The 18,322-nt window shown below is 41.9% G+C and overlaps 1 long non-coding RNA gene across 1 annotated transcript in view; it reads left to right on the top strand.

Moving 5' to 3' along the window:
• The first annotated feature begins 2,098 nt into the window (after positions 1-2,098).
• The window catches only part of LOC147601991 (uncharacterized), a 28,910-nt gene continuing 12,686 nt past the window's right edge, over positions 2,099-18,322 (top strand). Inside the window, exons 1-2 of the long non-coding RNA XR_015257558.1 lie at positions 2,099-2,140; positions 11,144-11,233. This is a non-coding gene — a long non-coding RNA (uncharacterized LOC147601991). The remainder of the gene's footprint in view (positions 2,141-11,143; positions 11,234-18,322) is intronic.

Here is an 18,322-nt window from a genome sequence, read left to right as displayed (position 1 = left end):
TTATATTATCTCCCCCTATTCTCTTGGAGCGTGAGGGGAGTGAGACAGAGACTGCGTAGTCTGGTCCCGATCGGGGCTGAACTATGACAACTATGTTTCCAAATGCCCATCAGATAACGACCAATGTCATCAGATAATACCAATGTCATCAGACAATACTGATGTAATCAGACAATACCGATGTGACCAAATGATACCAATGTATTAGATCCAGTTCTTTCAATACATGATGCTGCTTGCCATGGCCCCGTGAACATGGACTATGTCAAATGCAAATTTTAAATTGCTCCCCAAAACTAAGCTGTCCTGCTGGGTTACCAAACACTGCAATTGATGAAAGTCTGTTAAGAAATGACACTTTTATCTTAAGAAATGACAGTTTATCTATCGACCAAGGATTATGTGGGTGGTTGCAGTCCAGACGAGCAGCCATGTTGATCCCTTTTCATGGCATATGCTATCAAATTTCAGTATGTTTAAACACTAAATTATTTTCTAAGGCAGAACGTAAGTCCCTTAGGAGCTTTACAGTCAGCAACTTAATTCTGCATAAAGAATGTAACAGGTGCAAATAGTTGGCATAAAACATGTCTGAATATTTCTAAAGACAGTTCAATAGTCTTGGAAAAGGGCATGAAATGGAATAGTTCGCACAAAACAAGTTGTCTATTTCCAGAATAAATATTGGTACACACAACAGACATAAAAATGCCTTCATAGTGCCCTGCAGAAATGTCCAACCCGCGTCTCCTCAAAAAACTGGTTCTCGTAGTAAAGAAATAAGCTGCAGCATTTTTTAGTTCTTACCTCTTCCAACACTGATGCTGTTGTTCTGGTAATTTCTGTGTTGTGTGGACCTCAGACAGAAACTGGAATCACTTCTGCCATGCAAACCCTTCCATAGCCAGAGAGTAGTGATGTGACCACGGTGAATGTGATGTGAATTTAAACTCTGTACTCTGTGGTTCTCTAGCGTGTGGCACTTCTCACAGCAATAAGCTCTGTTTATATCATTAAAGTTACACTGATTTATTTTGCATTTCTTTTACTGGCAACTTATTTGCAGTTAAACACCAAAAAAAAAAACCACAGAAAAGTATAAGTGTAATCTAAAAAGTTTGACTGAAAAATTTGTATAAGATACATCTAGTTCAAGGATGCTAATCCATGTTGTAACCACATCTACTGTACAAAAATCTCGGGCTTGGTTTCTAACAGAAATATTGCAGCAAGCCACAAAGTCACATGGAGCTTGTACAGTGCAAGTGTAAATCATCAGCTAACAAAATATCTCCCGACCAAAATGGTAATCCAGCCTGACCGTAAGTCTGTCTTAATCAAGTATGGTCTCATATAATTTCCTGGGAAAACATATGTATTTGACACCATGTAAAAGCCTTGCTGGAAATGAGTCTGATTCATAGAAACGTTTTGTCACAGTGCTGTTACCGTTCTGTAATGAATTCTACATGGAAACTGAAGGTGGAAACTGGGACCAGAGCAAATGTCACCTCTTCACTAGTGGATGCCTTGAGGCAACACGGAATAGCTTTGAGTCGAATGGAGAACACAGAGCTCTTGAAGAAGTCAAAGGCAAGCCCAAAGTAGGAGATTAGGCCCCTTGCTACTCCCGCACAGCTCTATAAAGCGCCCAAGATGGGGATGAGAGCTCCCCAGGACAGCTGATGGGAAGGGAGCCAGCGCCTTGCTGAGAACAGTGTCGCTGTGTCAGAGCTATGCATAGCTGATAGACCCCAGTAATTTGTGTTCACCACTGCTATTCCACAGCCACATGTGTTGACTGGTCCCAAGCAGGGGTTGAACACCCTCACAGAGACCTAAAAATACTGCTGGCGTGCTGATTAACCTCCATAGTGAAATATAGTATAATTTAGGATGAATTTTTCTGGCTCCCATGACATCAGAACCCTTCTGCTGTTGTATATAATTATAAAAATGTCCCTCTGACTTCTTGTTGCTGAAAATACCCAGGCTGTTTTGTTTTCAAAAAAACAACATGTTCTCTCCCTCTTGTTTTTCTATTTTTGGCAGGTTCTACCAAGAAAACTGTGGCGATTACTACAGCTGAAAGCTCGAGCAAGACTTAAGATTGCACCCTGTGTGATGGAGCTTTACAAAGGTACCTACTCTTTAGCTTCCCTCCCAGGACTGATACTGGGTCTTTTTTATCTGTATAGTGCTCCTAAGCAGAAGATGAAACACACTGCTTGTTTGTACCTGGTGCTGTCTAAGACCTTACCAGCCTTAACCACAGAGTAAACCGTCCCTGCAGAGGGAGAAGCGCAGTGGCAGAAAGGGAGTGGGCACTGAAATACACCATGCAGGAGCCTGAGTAATGGGCAAAAAATGGGAGTGTAACCCTATGACCATATTTAGTTTCCACATGTGAATCTTGGCTGGCTGAAACCTACCCCGAATGCCAGTTGAAGCCTGAGAAGCTGGAAATCTTTTGCTCTGTGCATACAAGCAGAGTCATGACTCACACAGAAGAGAAACAGTTTTCTTTTGCGAGAGGAACATTTTTCCTTATTGACCAGGGAGACACTCGAAAATAGCTTTGCTTTCTGAGTGATTCTGTCAGTTTACAGCAATGCTGTGGAGGTATGAAAACCAAAGAAGCATTTACAGCTCCAGGAATTTGCTAATAAGATGTAGAAATCTCTGTTTAAGGACAGCCAGCCAAATTTGCTATATTAGTCAACTCTTTGACAGCAATGCATTAAACCGAGACTAACTTGGACTAGTCAATAAATACCAAATATCAACAAAAGAAATGAAATGAAGGACCAAATAATATTAATGCAAGGCATTTTAAATGTTGTGCAATTTAATCTCTTTGAGTAGGGAGCTCAGTGCATAATCTCATTTGCACCGGGCTTTATTTTTGATGCAATGCATTTTCAGCATCAAAAGTGAAGAAGCATTAAACTTCTGTGAAAGATAGAGCACTCTTGATCGCAAAAGGATGATGTTTCCTGGAAAGGAAGGACACTTCTGGGAATCCCAGATTATTGGAGTTTATTTCCACCAAAGCTGCTGGAATTTTCCGAGTTACTTCAATGGAAACTGAAGTGAGCCAAGGAAAATCCCACCCCGTACTGGAGAACATCATTAAAAGGTGTCTGCAATCACAGCAAGGCAAACAGGACTTTTTTTTCTGCCTGATTCGCTCCAGTGACCCTTTTCTTCTAACATTTATGAGTGACACTGATCCAAACCAGGTGAAAATTGGGCCCTCGTCAACCAGACAGAGCTCACCAAGCCTCACACGTCTCCCACTTCACCACCATCCCGCTCTCCCCAAAGTGCTGCACTTTATCCGCGACAGCGGGAGCAGCCCCAGGGAGCACTCCCGAGGCCAGTCCCCTGAAAATACGCCCCCCTCCCTTTTTTTTTTCTTTAAACCCATGACAACACTCAGTAGGCGATATTTTATTTGTACACTTCGGGAAGGGAGAATTTCCACTGGGAATGGGAGCGGCAGAGCAGGCGCGGTGCGGGGAGCCGGGCATCGCCGTGCCGAGGCTGCCACCTCCCGGCTGCTCCCCCGGCAGGAAAACCGGCGGTAAACGCTCGTTTGGAGCCCAAAAAGGAAATTCATTTCATCCCGCTTCAGCCCGGCATTTGTTTATCATAACACCCCAAAGCACATCTAGCAACAGGGCTCTCCTACACTGCCTCTGACTTACCGAGGGGTTAAGGATGCAGTTAAAATTATTCATCAGTTTACATGATGTCTGCGATAACATTCCTTCAGTAAGGAATATTCTAATATTCAGAGGCAAGATCCTAACATGAGAAGGAAGCCTAAATACAAGAAATCAGAATAATCAGACTGCAGACACTGGCTGCAGGAACCAACTTTGTAAAAGCACATTAGTGAGGTTACTTCCACTTCCACTTCATCTGGTGAAACAAATTGTCAACCACTTTATCTGTGGAAATGTACGCTCTACCTTCATTCTCATAGCAGTGTTTCAGAAAATAATCTATTACTGTAAGTGTGGAGGGGAGAGTAATTGAATAAAGCCCTCCCTTGAGGACAGCAAAAACGGATCCTGCAGGATTCTGCTTTGACTGAAATCAGCACTGGGCTTTTCGCACCAGGAAAGTGCAATCAAAAAGAAGCCAGGGAAAGCACAAAACCAGACAAGCAGACCTCCCACCTGCTAATCATTGACAGCAGAGGGATCAAGCCAGAGCAAGCTTGAAAATATATTTTTATTTGGGTTTTTTTTCTGCTCTTTTCCCTGGAAATTTTGGCTGAGGTTGAGCTGAGCCAGGGGGTCCAGAAACACCAGGCAATGCTGTAGTGATGGCAATGCACCAGGTGAACCTGCTTCAGTCCTGTGCTGTGCTTGCCAGCACAGCACAACGCAGCCACCCTATGAGTCCTACAGAGTAAGTAAAATACATTCCCTGAGGGAAATGACAGTTTTACCTGTAACTGCTATTTTTTTTGCCAAAATAAGTGATCCTCAAGGGGAATAAGTGTGTTTTGAGAAGCCCAGCCCTCTCTGTCAGAAGCAACAGTGCTGCTGGCAGGCAAGCTTAGGCAGCACCACGGTTGCTCGAGTTTTAGAGGAATAACAGGCAGGATAACACTGAGCTTGAGTTGTTGCTGATGAACATCTGGCTGTTTCATGTTCCTTCCAATATCACGAAGCAGCCCTAGGCCTCGGCTCGCCGGCTGGGTTGAATCAAGTAGGCAGATCCTCTGTTTTCAGTGCTGCAGCAGGCACCAAGAGCAGATTGGTGACTCTGGCACAACATTTATTAATAAATAAAAGCATCGGGCTTCGCATTTGAATAGCCCCTTTTCTCTGGCAGATCTCAAAGTAATTTCTAAAGAAGGGCAAATGTTATTATCTCCATTATGGGGGTAGGTTTTATGACAAGCTCACAGTCGGGGACCAGGCAAGATCTTGGCTCCACAGAAAGCAACAGCTGCTCTCTGTCGTTAAATGCCGCACACCAGCAGCCCCGAAAGTTGTCAGGTCCTGGCCAAGTGCACAAAGCCCCTTAGCCAGATGGGCAAGAGCAAGCGCTAGAAAGTTGGTCCCGTTACCCAGTCAGTTCTTGAGGTAACTAAAACTTCACAGAAGACTTGTCCAGCATCACAAAACAAGCAGCAATAGTTTTTAACACAACCTGCCTTTCATTCAGCTTCTTTTGCTTTCCTGTATTCAGTTTTGTAATAGTCCTTACTTTTCTTTAGGCAGGGACCCAAACTTACCTGCTGCAGGGAAGAAATAGTCTTTTTTTTTTATTTGAAAATGTCCTGTTGGGGAAAGTTTTGAACCTGTTTCTATTTTGTGGGTTTGCTACAGGCTTTTGGATACTCCTACAACTCTTGAAAACATGGCATTCTTGCAGAAATTCTGCTTCACATGCTTTGTATGTAAACACCATATATAAACATCATAGGTGGTGGTTGAGGTATTGGATCATGTTATATGTTAAATGAAGGACTTAGCACATTAAATGAAGGACTTAGAACACTCATTTCGGATTCTTAGTCAAGTTGTCAAGCTGGCATCTCTCCTGGATCCCTTTGCAAAATATAAATAAAATTTATTTCCAGTTAATAGTTCATGAAATTGCTTTGACACATACACATTCACTTGGCCTTCTAGCTAGTGAGTCAGAGCAATGCAAACTCTGGTTTGCCAACCACAGCGCAGGGTAATACGCACCTTTCCGTGAGCCGTTCTGTGCATTCGCCACCAAAGAGCAGAAAGCTGCTTCCCGGTGCAGGGGCAATTTGGAAGTTACATGTGCATGGCACAAACACATACATATGATGAAAACAGGCTCCTGCCGTTGGATACTGGCATTCATTGCCATCTGACAGCTGCTCTGAACCAGATGGGAAGCAGCCCTTCCAGTTCTGCCCTAAGCCACATCCCAACACCAGCATCACAGCAGACTCCCAGGCTGGCATCTTAAACAACAGGCAGCAGGGCAAGTGGGCAAAGGAGCTAAATCTCCTCCCGCTGCCAATGCCATCCCTCCAGGAAAGGACTGAGGTGTATTTGGTGTGGAGGGGAGAGAAACAGGGAGCAATGTGCTTTCAGATGCTGCACTTGGAAAGCTACGGCCACAATCATTCTGTACACAGAGAACGTCTGGGTCCAGTGCTGACAATCTGGCAGTGACTGAGAACTGTCGAGTTAGCTCAGACGTGATAAACGGAAGAAAAAAAAAGTAACAAGTCATCACCAAAAGCAGTAGTTCCCAATCCATGAGTCAAGCCAATCTAGTGAGACATGACAGCATTAAAGATAAGATACAGAAGAGAGAGCAGAGGTGCTGCTGAGACTGAAGAACAGAAGAGAGAGAACTGTTGAGTTTATTGTGTTTCTTCATTCTCTTTTTCACTCCCAGGTTCAAATCTCAGAGAAAAAGAACGTGCTGCTTGGTGGTAAGGAACTATAGTGCTATAGATCTCTGAAGGCAGGGACCCCAAGGAGTCATGGGTCGTGGGGTGATAGAGGAGAGGAGGAAAAGAGAAGATAATGAAAAGCTACAGCTGTGAGGCATGCTTAAGACAGATTTGGTATTACTGCTCTTAAAAAAAAAAAAAAGTATTAATCCAAAGCATTTCCATATTTAGAATAGTAAAAACAGCCAAATCTGAAACATTCTTATTAAAACACGTCCTCTTTTGGTGAGGGTAAAACCTATTCCACTGAATAACAAACATCTTGTAGTTTTGCTTAGTTCAAATCTGTGTCTGTTTTATGTCTTAATGGCTACAAAATGGCCAAAATGCACCAGGTTTTGCATTGGAATTCTATCTTTCCTTTCACAAATACTACAGGGGAAATCATAAAAAAAATTGGGTGTTAATTGTTCATTGCCTGGACCCTATTTTTTTTTACTCAGCATCTTCATGCTCCTTTGGGGATAGCTGCTTTAAATTCCACGTCAGGCTTAACAGTGCTGTAGCACTGATGTCCTGTTTGTCTGCCCAGCAGTTCCAGCACAATATAAATGTTAGCTCTTGGCCCTGCCCCTGTACTAAAAAATCAGGTGATTTGCAAGATAATCATCATTCACCTGTAGGATCAGATGCAAGCCCATAAATTCAAGGGGATTTTTTCATTGACTTTGGGGTTAGTCACGCATCTGCAGTTCCTCTATCGAAGCTGCCCTCCAGGATCCATACTGTTAAATGCCTGTGTTGTTTATAGTTCACATATTCTAGTCCACTCCTTTTAATGCCTTTCATCCAGTGTGGGCCATGTCTAGTCTTGAAAAACCTGCTTGCAAGGAAAATTGTGGTCATGAAACACATAAAGAGAAAGAATGCTACGTTCAGTTCGGCTATTTTTGCTCTTATGGGGTCCCGGGACTCACCTCATCAGATAAAGAGGTGAGTAAAGCTCTCCTCCTACATTAGCAAAGCAAAAGCCAGCAAGCTTCAATGACCTACTACAAACACCCATCCCTGGACAGCTGTCCTCCCAACTGCTTTAGGCATCTCTTGTAGGGTGGGATGTCTGTGGACGGAGTCTCTAGAACTGTGTTTTTTTCACTGACTACAGAAAGAGCCAAGATTATAAACTTGGACTAGCCTGACTTTACTATGGTCAATCACAGGTGAGATGGATCCCAGCCACTGGATCCAGAGATGTTCTTCACTATGTTGGGAGTGCTCCCGATCCGAGTAAATAGTTCAGTCAGGTGAAATACTTTTTTTTTCCCTTTCATAATGGTGGTGGAATATTATCTTGAATTCATTTCCAAAAATCAAAACCTGAAATAAATGTTCTCCACTGGGAAGCAGTGCTGCCTTCCTTACCTGACGTATGATTCAAATGGCAGACTGCTGAGAAGTATTAACATGCAGATAGAGACATACTGCATGCAGAAGAACAAAACACAGCATTAGCTCATCTTAGTGTCACATGGACAGGAACATGCTGCACATATATGAAGAGACAAATACATTAACCTGCTTGCATGCACACAGGCACACACACCTTGCTTGTTCAAGGATAAATTATATTATCCTCCATATGTAAACAAATACACACAAAATTAAGGTGCAGCCCAGACAGGAATTAACAATTAATATAAATGGCCTGAACCCATACTCATACACGCAGAAGGCACATACATAAATAGTAATAATCCATAATCCTTTCAAATGCTAATGACTAAAAAAACTGTACTCAGACACAGAAAATAGCCAGTGAAATTTTCTGTGCCCTGGTGACCGATGCGGCAACAGTTTGGGTCCCAGCAGGTGGAATTAGAAAGGAGAAATCAACAAATGGCATAGGAAAATGCACTTGTCGAAGGTATCACTTTGATATGTATTAGGCAAAATGAGACATGACAGCCATGCACTGACCGAAAACCTTGGGAGGCTCCTTCTGCCTCAGAAGTCATAAGACCAAAAAGGGCACTGGAATGGCAGCCCTGGCAGGTTGGAGGCACCGAGCGAGCTTCCCTGGGCCATGGCTGGGTCACGGGGCTTGCGACAGGTACAAAAATTATTACTTACACCGCTGGAACTGTCAGATACAAGGACTAGAGACATCAAGTACCAGGCAGAAAAACAAAATTGAAAAATCCTTAGCCGTGATAATCAGCCCCAACTTCTGGGGCAGGTGCAGATGTTGGGTCCCTCTGCACCGTTCCCCACTGCTGGGGTGAGTTCAGCTCTCACAGCGCTGCAAGGACGGGGGTGAGGGTGATAAAATCAAGGGTCCTAAAATCAGAAAGTGAAGCTGTGCGCAGCAATCTCTGCTGTCAATTAACTTTCCTCTGGAAAATATGCACACATGGGTGGAGCAGACGGCAGGGCTGCTGTGCTCTCAGGAAGGATGCTCGGCCTGGGGCAGTACTGCTGCAGGGAACACAGCAGGGTCCCTGGTGGGGGTGGTCCCCAAAGCCGCAGGAAACCACACTGGTCTGAGAAGAGGAGTGAACTCAGTAAGCTGTATTCGCACAATATGATTGTATTCAAAAGTTAGATGTGGAGGAAGTGCCACAAGCCAGTGTTATTTCAACTACTTGAGGGTGGTGCAACACTGGCACAGGTTGCCCAGAGAGGTGGTGGATGCCCCATCGCTGGAAACATTCAAGGCCAGGCTGGATGGGGTTCTGAGCAACCTGATCTAGTGGGGGATGTCCCTGCTCCTTGCAGGGGAGTTGGACTAGATGGCCTTTAAAGGTCCCTTCCAACCCAAACTATTCTATGATTCTGTGTGGAATAAAACCTGGATCCCTCAAAATAACCATGGATGGGATTTCTAGGCCCAAAACAAGGAAGACTTAAGGATATTTATCAAGGAAAAGTGATAGATGTTTGTGGACTGAAAAGCAATGGAGAAGTAATATTTTCCATATCAATAATAAAGACAATTTACTCTGTGCTTTTACCTGAGCGGATCAATAAAGGTTACAAATGTTCCGGATGAAGCAATATATTCTAGCCTGGGTTCACTGTTCAAAATGCCAAGAGTTTAGGCAGAGAGCCAGGTTTCATAAAAATGAAATAGAAGCCATGGTTTGACTAAATCATTCTTTTGGATTTGTAGACAACGTTATAAAGTGTTAGTGGCTATAGTAAAGAGCATTTCAAGGGCGTGATTCATGGCTGTTTTACTGTGGTTGTACACTGGCCGAACATCCCTGGACTCAATAAACTCCTCAGTGAATCAGACATGAAAGCTGTTAAGAAAAATGAAATGCAAAATGCAATTATCTTTATCACTAATTATCATAATACATGGATCTTGAAGTCGTGATGGAGGACTTTTGTGTCAGGCACATTGTTACCAGTCTTGAGCTTTGATTGCAATTTTTGTTTTCTTTGTCGATCTTCCTTAAGCTCCCAGGTGCTTGAGTCACACGATTAAAGAAAAACTAGTGAGTTTGTGTTCTTATTTTTTTTAAAGAGACTCTCTGGCCCTCATAGGGCTGCTAGCAAAACCTGAAAAATAAAGTTCAGAACTGCAAGAGACAAATAAAAAGCAACAATGGTTTTACTGTCCCTGTTTGCAAACCCTTCTGATTTTAAGCCACTGTAATCCTGGAAGGCCTTGATACAACATTTCGTAGAGCACTACACTGGAGCACTCACTGATCTGGCATATATGTGGTCAAGTTTTAATATTTCAGAGTTAGATGTCGCTTGTTAGACTCTGAAACAGTTAAAGTTAAGGAAGCATGACCTAAAGAAAGCTATCAGTCCATCAGACATGGAAAACAACAAGACAAACCAGTAGCACAGATCTACCTTGATGATTTAAAACCTCACTTTGCTGGATTTATTGCTGAGGCCATTAACTGCTATGCCCAACTACAGAAACTAATGAGACCATTAAGGGGAAAACTAAGGAAAGACAGAGACAACTTGACTTCTTTTGTAACTTACTGCTTGTAAGTAGATTGTTAAATTGTTAACATTGCCATTTAGTATGCATTTACTGGATTTAGGTAACCTCGCTGCCTGGACTCTGGAGCTATTAATACAAGGTAATGGAGGGATCTCCTAGTTAACATGGCAGAGAGCTCAGTCTGCTGGGGAGAAATAAGAATCATGCTAAAGGCCATGATTCCCATGTTGCAAGAAATTGTAGGAAACGTTTGGCTAATTAAATTTGGATCAGTGGGCTACGAACAGAAAGTTTTGGAAGTTGCTTGCTGTTAAGTGTAAAACACTGATTCATGATGCAATCTGCAGCTTGTGACCAGCCCTTTTTCTTGTATCTAACTCACCTTCCCAAGGTAGAAGATGTTCTGCAATATCCTGAAAGAGTTCAGTGCAAAGTGTAGTTTCCAGGACGGGTTCATGCTCAGAGGCTTTTCACTGATGTTGTCTGTAAGAAGTCTGCTTGGGACACCAGCAGCCCAGGGACCTGAAGACTGGATGAAGACTGCAGATGCTTTAAGAGCCTGGTGATCCTAAAAAGATTTGCAAAATGGGTGCTACAGAGGGTAAACAATTTTATTTTATTCATTTAATTCAGTTACACAACCAGCGATATATTCAGTGCAAACACTGTACACTCAGCAGACGCATTTCTAGGTGTGTGTGAATCGGCGTCAGTATTCCCACTTGACGCTGGATAGCAGTTTTAATGCACTCTTATATGTTTTTCAGATTAATTTTCAAGCCAATCTTCAGTCCACAGTGATGCCTGTATGCTTCAGATGAGATTCATTTTGGACTCATTGGCAGCAAAAAGTGACAGTAAGTAGTTCTGTGCTGGGTTTGCTCTTTTGCTGATTAGTTATCAGTGAGGTTTGGAAATGTTACAGTGGAGCTTCCAAATCATCAGGTGTGTAATGGCTCTTTTCAACTAAGCCAAAATGGGAGCTTGTGCTGCAAGGATGTTATCATCACAGAAGAACTTATCACAAAAATGTAGATGTTGAAGAGTGGAGGAGCAGGCATGGACCTGTGGTAAGCCTTCTCTAGCACATCCAGATGTTCATGCCTGGTCAGAAGACTGCAGTTTAGATGGTTGCCCACCAGTGCAGCCAGCAGTGTACGACAGCAGTCTGCACGGTTCTGTGTTCCTTCACACAGCCAAATCCATCAGTGCTATTCTGGTTGTTAAAGCAGTACAATGTGCCTAGTAAAAACGTAATCTTGCCTGTAAATTTTTTTGGACCAGCCAGCAAAAATTCATCCATGAGCTTACAGATTGTCAACAGGAAAGCTACCAAAATAGAAGTAATATCACTTGGTGACTTTCCATGTTTGAGAAGAACGAACATCTCTACCCTTTTTGAGTATACCAGTGAGAAAGGTCTAGCACCTCCTAGCAGCGAGTGCATCTATCAGACACATTCATGCTATGACTCCAATTTTTTTTAAGAAGTGAACCCCAAATTCTTGTCCCAATGGCATAAAGGCATTTTTTGTATCCTCTATGGCATATAGGGAGAAGCAATGAAATGGCCAGGCTCTGACAGACACTCAGAAGACATCTTCCCCAGATCTTCTCTACAGTGAGCTTCTCTCCTTGAGCTGCAGAGAAGATAGGAGGTGACAGGAGCAGCTGTCACTTTTGTTTGACAGTGCTTTGCCAGGTCAGCAGCTTCCAACTCACGGGGGAGCACTCAGGCTCTGCAGGTGCCGTGGGCGAAGTCGAGGCCCTTCACTGTCTCATTCCATCTTTTCAGTAGAGCAGGGTTCAGCTGCTCTGGTGGAGATTTTGCTGCATCCAGATGACCGTTCACATACTTTTAAGGGTACTTCCACTTCTAGGTGTCAGTGGGAACTGTAGGCCTCCTGTAGCCAATGGGAGCATCTTTCCTTGCAATTGTGCCATGGCTGTGTTACAAGGGTCATCAACGTGATCGTAGTTTCTGGGGCGTACACATCTTATTTTTAACTTCTGTTAAACACAATCCAGTGTTGTTTTGCTGTTGATACAGTTGGCAGACCTTCAAAAAGTATTGTGTAAAATGGAAAGCTTGCAAGAAAAGTTCCTTTCCATGTTCATGAGGCTCACAAAGGAACATTTTGTTTCTGTGTTTCATTAAAAGTCAAAGGTCCAGAAAGTCATCCATATAGCTGGGAAAAGCCTTACGTACTTTAGAGACAAGAGCAGGAGAAGTTTCGAAAAGAAGGGTTGCTTGCTTACCAACTGTATCCCCACAGCTGACTGGGGAGGAGTGCACTGTTTGATCTTTAATGCTCCACTATTTGTAAGTTTGTAGATGTCCCTTATGGTCAGTTACCTTCTTTTGGTCATTGTAGTAGAAATTCACAGCTTTCAATCTCTCCAGAAAAAAAAAAAAAAAAGGGATCTCTAGGCCAACTCTGGCCCTCTGGCCTACATTTTAAAATGTCATAGCATTCAGTAGGTCAATAGCAAAGCAAGTGGTCTCCTTAGGACCTCAATATTTTTCATAAAGCGGCAACATCATTGTTACTTATTACTTTCAGAGTTCTTGAAAGCTATTTCAGGTTAACAGGTAACAGATTTGTACATTAAGTTAGGAAAACTGCAGTTTATCAGCCGTGCTCCACATACAGACTTCTAGCAAATGTAGCCTTCACTTCATTCTGGACAGGGTATGGGTGGAGGGGGTGCAGCTCGCTTCCAGTGGATATCAAGCACCTATGTTTAAAACTGATTTTTTGTCTTTCAAGTATGTATACCTTATGGCTGTACAATAAACCTGTAAAGCTGAGCCTGCTTGCCTTTTTGAAGAGCTAAGATTTGTTTTTCCAAGCAATTAATGAAGGAAACATCACTGGGCAGTCACAATGTTCTTTCTGCCACACAATATCCTCTGGTAAATTGCTGATCATCCCCTTTCTACTGCAAAAACTGATTATGTGGGGTTGAGGAAAATCTATAGTGAGGTGTTTTATTTACATATAAACAGGAGCCTTTGTATATATTTATATAAATATTAATATAATTTATACAAATGTAGGTGCTGTATAGCACCTAAATCCTACATTAGGTGCCTGTATTTGCAGGCTGTCTTTCCTAGGCACCCTGCCAGGGGGAGGAAGGCTCCACTGGACGACCGTGCAATGCACTCAAGCTGAACTTTCCTTCTGAACCACTGGCTGCATTACCTGTACCCAGCAAAGACTCCTCAAAAAAAAAGATTTTTTTTTTTAAGAAAGGGTGTACAATGTCAAATAGTGTTGCAAATAACCAGCAGGATTCAGTATTCCAATTGCAATTGTATTTTTTTCTGTTGGAATCAGAGTTTCAGGCAGATCAAAATATTCTGTGGCAACTTTTAAATTTCATTGGAATTGTAAATTGAAAAGCTAGCTGCAAATTAATTTCTGCACTGTTGAAACAATTCACTGTTATCATTTCAGCTTTTCTGTTTCATATAACATGCATTCTGAAATGTTTCACTATGATCATTAAACTAAAAATATAGGAATTCCTACAGGGCAGGACTTCACTTTTCCAGTCTGCTTTAGAGCTGGCTCTAAAAATGTGCAGGACAGAGAAGAAATCTTTGCACATGTCCCTCTCTCCAGAGGGAACCCTGTGTAAACAAATCTAACATTTATTAGACAGTCCTAGGACTGAAAACAGAGAAAAAAAAGACCTGGAATATAGTGTATAACAATGTGTTTTATGTATTTATGAAATCCTGATTGCCATAATTCCACCAGCTTTGACTGGAGCAGGTTTAAACTTTATCTGAGCATATGCAGTCTGTACCTCATGGCCAGCTTTGCAGAACTGAGCATCCTCCACGAGGCACTAAGCACTACCCACAGGGATCCTTTTCAAGAAAAGTTGAGGGTGTCCTGAAAAAAAAACACTTGAATCTGCCTGGAAGTAACTTCACTTCTGAAAATGCAGATAGTTCTTTGGAAAACTTAAGTAATGTAGCAAATCTTTTAAATTTCCAAAATTCAGAAGAGGGCAAACCCTAGTTCCTGTCTGTGTCCATGCATTAGTAATTAGACTGGCTTTTCATTGCCTTGTGAGGGAAAATTATTGTGTATCACAGCACATCTGCCACACTGCACCCTGCCCTCATGCCTTCTCTACAGGCACACTGATGTCTGGTGTCCCATGCTCACCAGGTCCCAGCTGAGCCACTCATAGATGCTATGGGAGGTGAGATTAAGGTCTCATGCTAAATGCTTCTGGTCAACACCTGACTCATATAGATGCATCTGGACCATTTCAGGAGTTGCTGGAAATAGAATCATAGAATAGTTTGGGTTGGAAGGAACCCCTGAAGTTCATCTAGTCCAATTCCCCTGCAAGGAGCAGGGACATCTCCGACTAGATCAGGTTGCTCAGAGCCCCGTCCAACCTGGCCTCGGATGTTTCCAGGGATGAGGCATCTACCACCTCTCTGGGCAACCTGTTCCACTGTTCCATCACCCTCATTGTAAAAAAATTTTTCCTAATATCTAATCTAAATCTACCTCCCTCTATTTTAAAACCATTACCCCTCATCCTATCACAACAGGCCCTGTTAAAGAGTTTCTCCCTATCTTTCCTGTAGGCTCCCTTTAGGTACTCAAAGGCCCCTACAAGATCTCCCCAGAGCCTTCTCTTCTCCAGGCTGAACAGCCCCAACTCTCTCAGCCTGTCCTCATAAGAGAGGTGCAGTAAGCCTCCTAACTGAGGCTGAAGACAGTAGAAACTCCAAGCTCTATTATTAGGAAAGGTTTATATCACAGGGACTGGGGAGGGTAGCTTGTCAACGAATGGCTGCTCTCTCAGAAATTATTAAATTACTGTGGAAAGCTGCTGGCAGTGCTGTGTACTGAGATGGATAAAAATCAGAGCTGGGATGTGTCATAAAGAATTTAATTACAAAATCTCTGACTATCAGTGTCAGAATTTTGATTGGCTTGTCAATGGAAAAATTAATGTTATTGCTGTAGAATTAATGCTGTTTTAATTAGAAATAATGCTTTAATTAAAAATGATGATAAATTTCTCATTGTAAAGGTGCCATGGTTGTTACACTCCATCAAAATATTTTTTGTTTGAAAGTGAATAATATTATAATAATACCTGTATTTTACCTTTTATCAGTAGATCTCATTAGTGTGACCCACTACGAACAGGATGATCTTACAAAAGCATTTGAAAGTGTTTATGAAACATTAATGAGTTCTGTCCACAACAGAACCCTTGGGGGGAGAAACGTGCTCTTATAACAATTTAACAGTTGGATAAACTAAGGCAGGTGGTTTATGCAAATTATTAGAGGTCAAGGCAGAAAAATAGCACCTTTTGCATCCTGAATGCTCGTCCTCAGCAAACAGCTCCTGTACTCTTTGTATGTATATTTATTCTATTTAATTACAGTTTAAAAGACTCTTCTAAAAGGCTGCTGCCATAGCTGTAGGCAAGGTAGTATCTGGAAAAATACACAGTAATACCCTGATTAAATATGAATACATTCAAACAGGTAAAATGCTAAGCAGACACGATTCTGTAAGAAGTCCATCTTCAGAGCCACTGGAGGTGACACACAGGCTTTAAAGCAGAAAGGGGAATCAGCTGGTGATAAAAACAAACTTCAGTTCCACATCCACCTCCTTATTTCATCCCATATTCCTCCTTTTGTTGTTTGTATTTAAAAAAAAAATAATGGACAAGAATAATTTGTCACCTGAGTTTAAATGGGAATGGATTAGTGATAATCTGCTGCCTAATCTATTGCATCTGGGATCTGATTGTATGTCAGAGCCACGGGCAGTTATTCCATTTTGCTGTTGTACAACAATTCAGGTAGAAAGGACTTTTCGGATTATTTTTTTTTATAAATAGGAAGAGGTTGAGTGTGTGGATACCTACATATTTATCTAACGAAAAGAAAGCCTCCCCGAGGAGCAGCTCATTGGGGTGTTGTCACGCACGGCAGGGACACGGAGGGGCTGTGGTGGGGGAATCGCGCAGGGTCCTCTTCTGAGTGGCACCGCTGCTCCTCCTGGTTTTTCTGAGAGCACCCCTGTGCCTGGCAGCTTGTTTAATGGTTTGTAAAATCACCCTGACAGAAATTTAAAGTCTCTTCTGATGGGTAAATGAAGTTATACCTTCGGAGCTGCTATTTAAGCTGAGCTAACAAGCTGTGTTGCTATCGGCCGGCTTGTAAATGTGTTGAAGAGCCATTTGACAAGCAGGAGTGATGACATTTCTGAAAGATTGTCACAACATTAGTTATTTAATACTGTACTGAAGTCAAAGACACTTGCCTGTGCAGGGACATGTTTCTATTACAGATGCAGCATACTAAATACTGGGTATTGACTGGATTACTAACAGTTGCAGGTAAGAACTAATTTAAGTAGAAGTCTAGAAAGAAAATCTTTGTGGTATTTTGTTGAACATTCTTTCATAGATGCTAAGCCTAGAACATAACCAGGAAGTGACTGAAAACATAAATACTGTTCAATTATAGTCTCAGTAGTTATGTTCTCTGGTTATTTTTAAATCTGCTGTAGCATTAAAGATACATGTTGTGATTTTAAAAAACACCGTTCAATTAAACATAAATTGATTAATTTTAATCTTTAAGAAGCTTTAGGTAATTGTTTTGAAAAGATAAAATAAACATGTAAAATACCTAGAGGTTTGCAATCACTGCAGTCCTCTTCTCAGGGAAGCAAGCATCAACATTCATATCTATGTTGGACAGAACAAACTAATAAATTAAAAGCATCTGAAAGGTTAATTTGTTCTCCAAACTGCATCTGCACAGCAACTAATTTTTTTATTCAGAAGGTGCTGTGGTCAATTTAGTAGATGGATGCCTGCTTATTTTCTAATCACGACATGCATTCACTACTCTACCATGCGTGGTTCTGCAGAGCCATGATAGGCACCTAAAGAGATACCCAACCGCATCTGCCTCTGGTGATGTAGGAGCTCCAGCACCCTCAGATAGGTTACAGAGGCAGAATCCCTACAGCTGACATGAGTCAGGGAGAAGCAAGCTGGACTTGCCCATGCAGATGAAACACCTCTAGGTCTTTAGAAAAATAGTGTCTTTGAATTTGAGATTTTGGTCATGTCCCAAACAGTTAGCAAACATGGGAGCTAACACTGCAATTCAGACACTCACATTTTAGAGTAGGACTGTCAGTTTGGTTATCTCCCCTCAGCCAATTCAAGCTCTTTGAATCAAAGGTAGATCTTGCATGATACAGTCGCTTATAACAAAGGAAGCCAGACTGACTGCGTGATCAGTAAACTAAGAAGTTTACCTATCAGGTTAGCAATCAAAATAAATATTGTAGAAGAGCAGCCTCCAGAAATATCCTGAAGGCATTTTTGTCCTGGCCACAATATAATTACATAATACCACTGTGAGAAAGACAATTGTTGTATTAAAATTATCCTGGCAGCTGTAGGTTTTGCTACAGTAGCTTTATTAAGGCAACCAGAAAATAGTATACCAAGTCATCTTGAGAGTTCATAGCCCAATTTGGCCGTGGCTTTCATCCAATTGACATCACAGGAATCACTGAATCGTGTCTGCTCCATCAGTCTCACAGGAGTAGGAGAAGGGGCAAACAAAAGACATAAGGTATCTTGGAAGACACAATGATTTGTCTTCACGATAAAATCAACTAACATGCCTAAATCCTGTCAGTTTTCTGTGAATTCGCTGTTCCTCAGTGCTTGTTACCTTTAAAATAGTAGAGAAGTCCTTAATTGGCCTGAAACTCTAAAAATTTTACACTTGATTTCTACTAAAGAACTCTTTTTTTTTTTTTTTTTTTTTTTTTCCTGCTCTGTGGTTAAAAGGTGAGAGGGAATAGGGGTAGAAAAAAATGACCACAGAGAAGCTAGGAAATGAGAATACTTCACCA

This window comes from Chlamydotis macqueenii, chromosome 1 (assembly GCF_036417535.1).
Source record: "Chlamydotis macqueenii isolate bChlMac1 chromosome 1, bChlMac1.mat, whole genome shotgun sequence".
Lineage (NCBI taxonomy): Eukaryota > Metazoa > Chordata > Aves > Otidiformes > Otididae > Chlamydotis > Chlamydotis macqueenii.
Note: the sequence above shows the minus strand (reverse complement) of the source record. Positions and strands in the feature narration are given on the sequence as shown.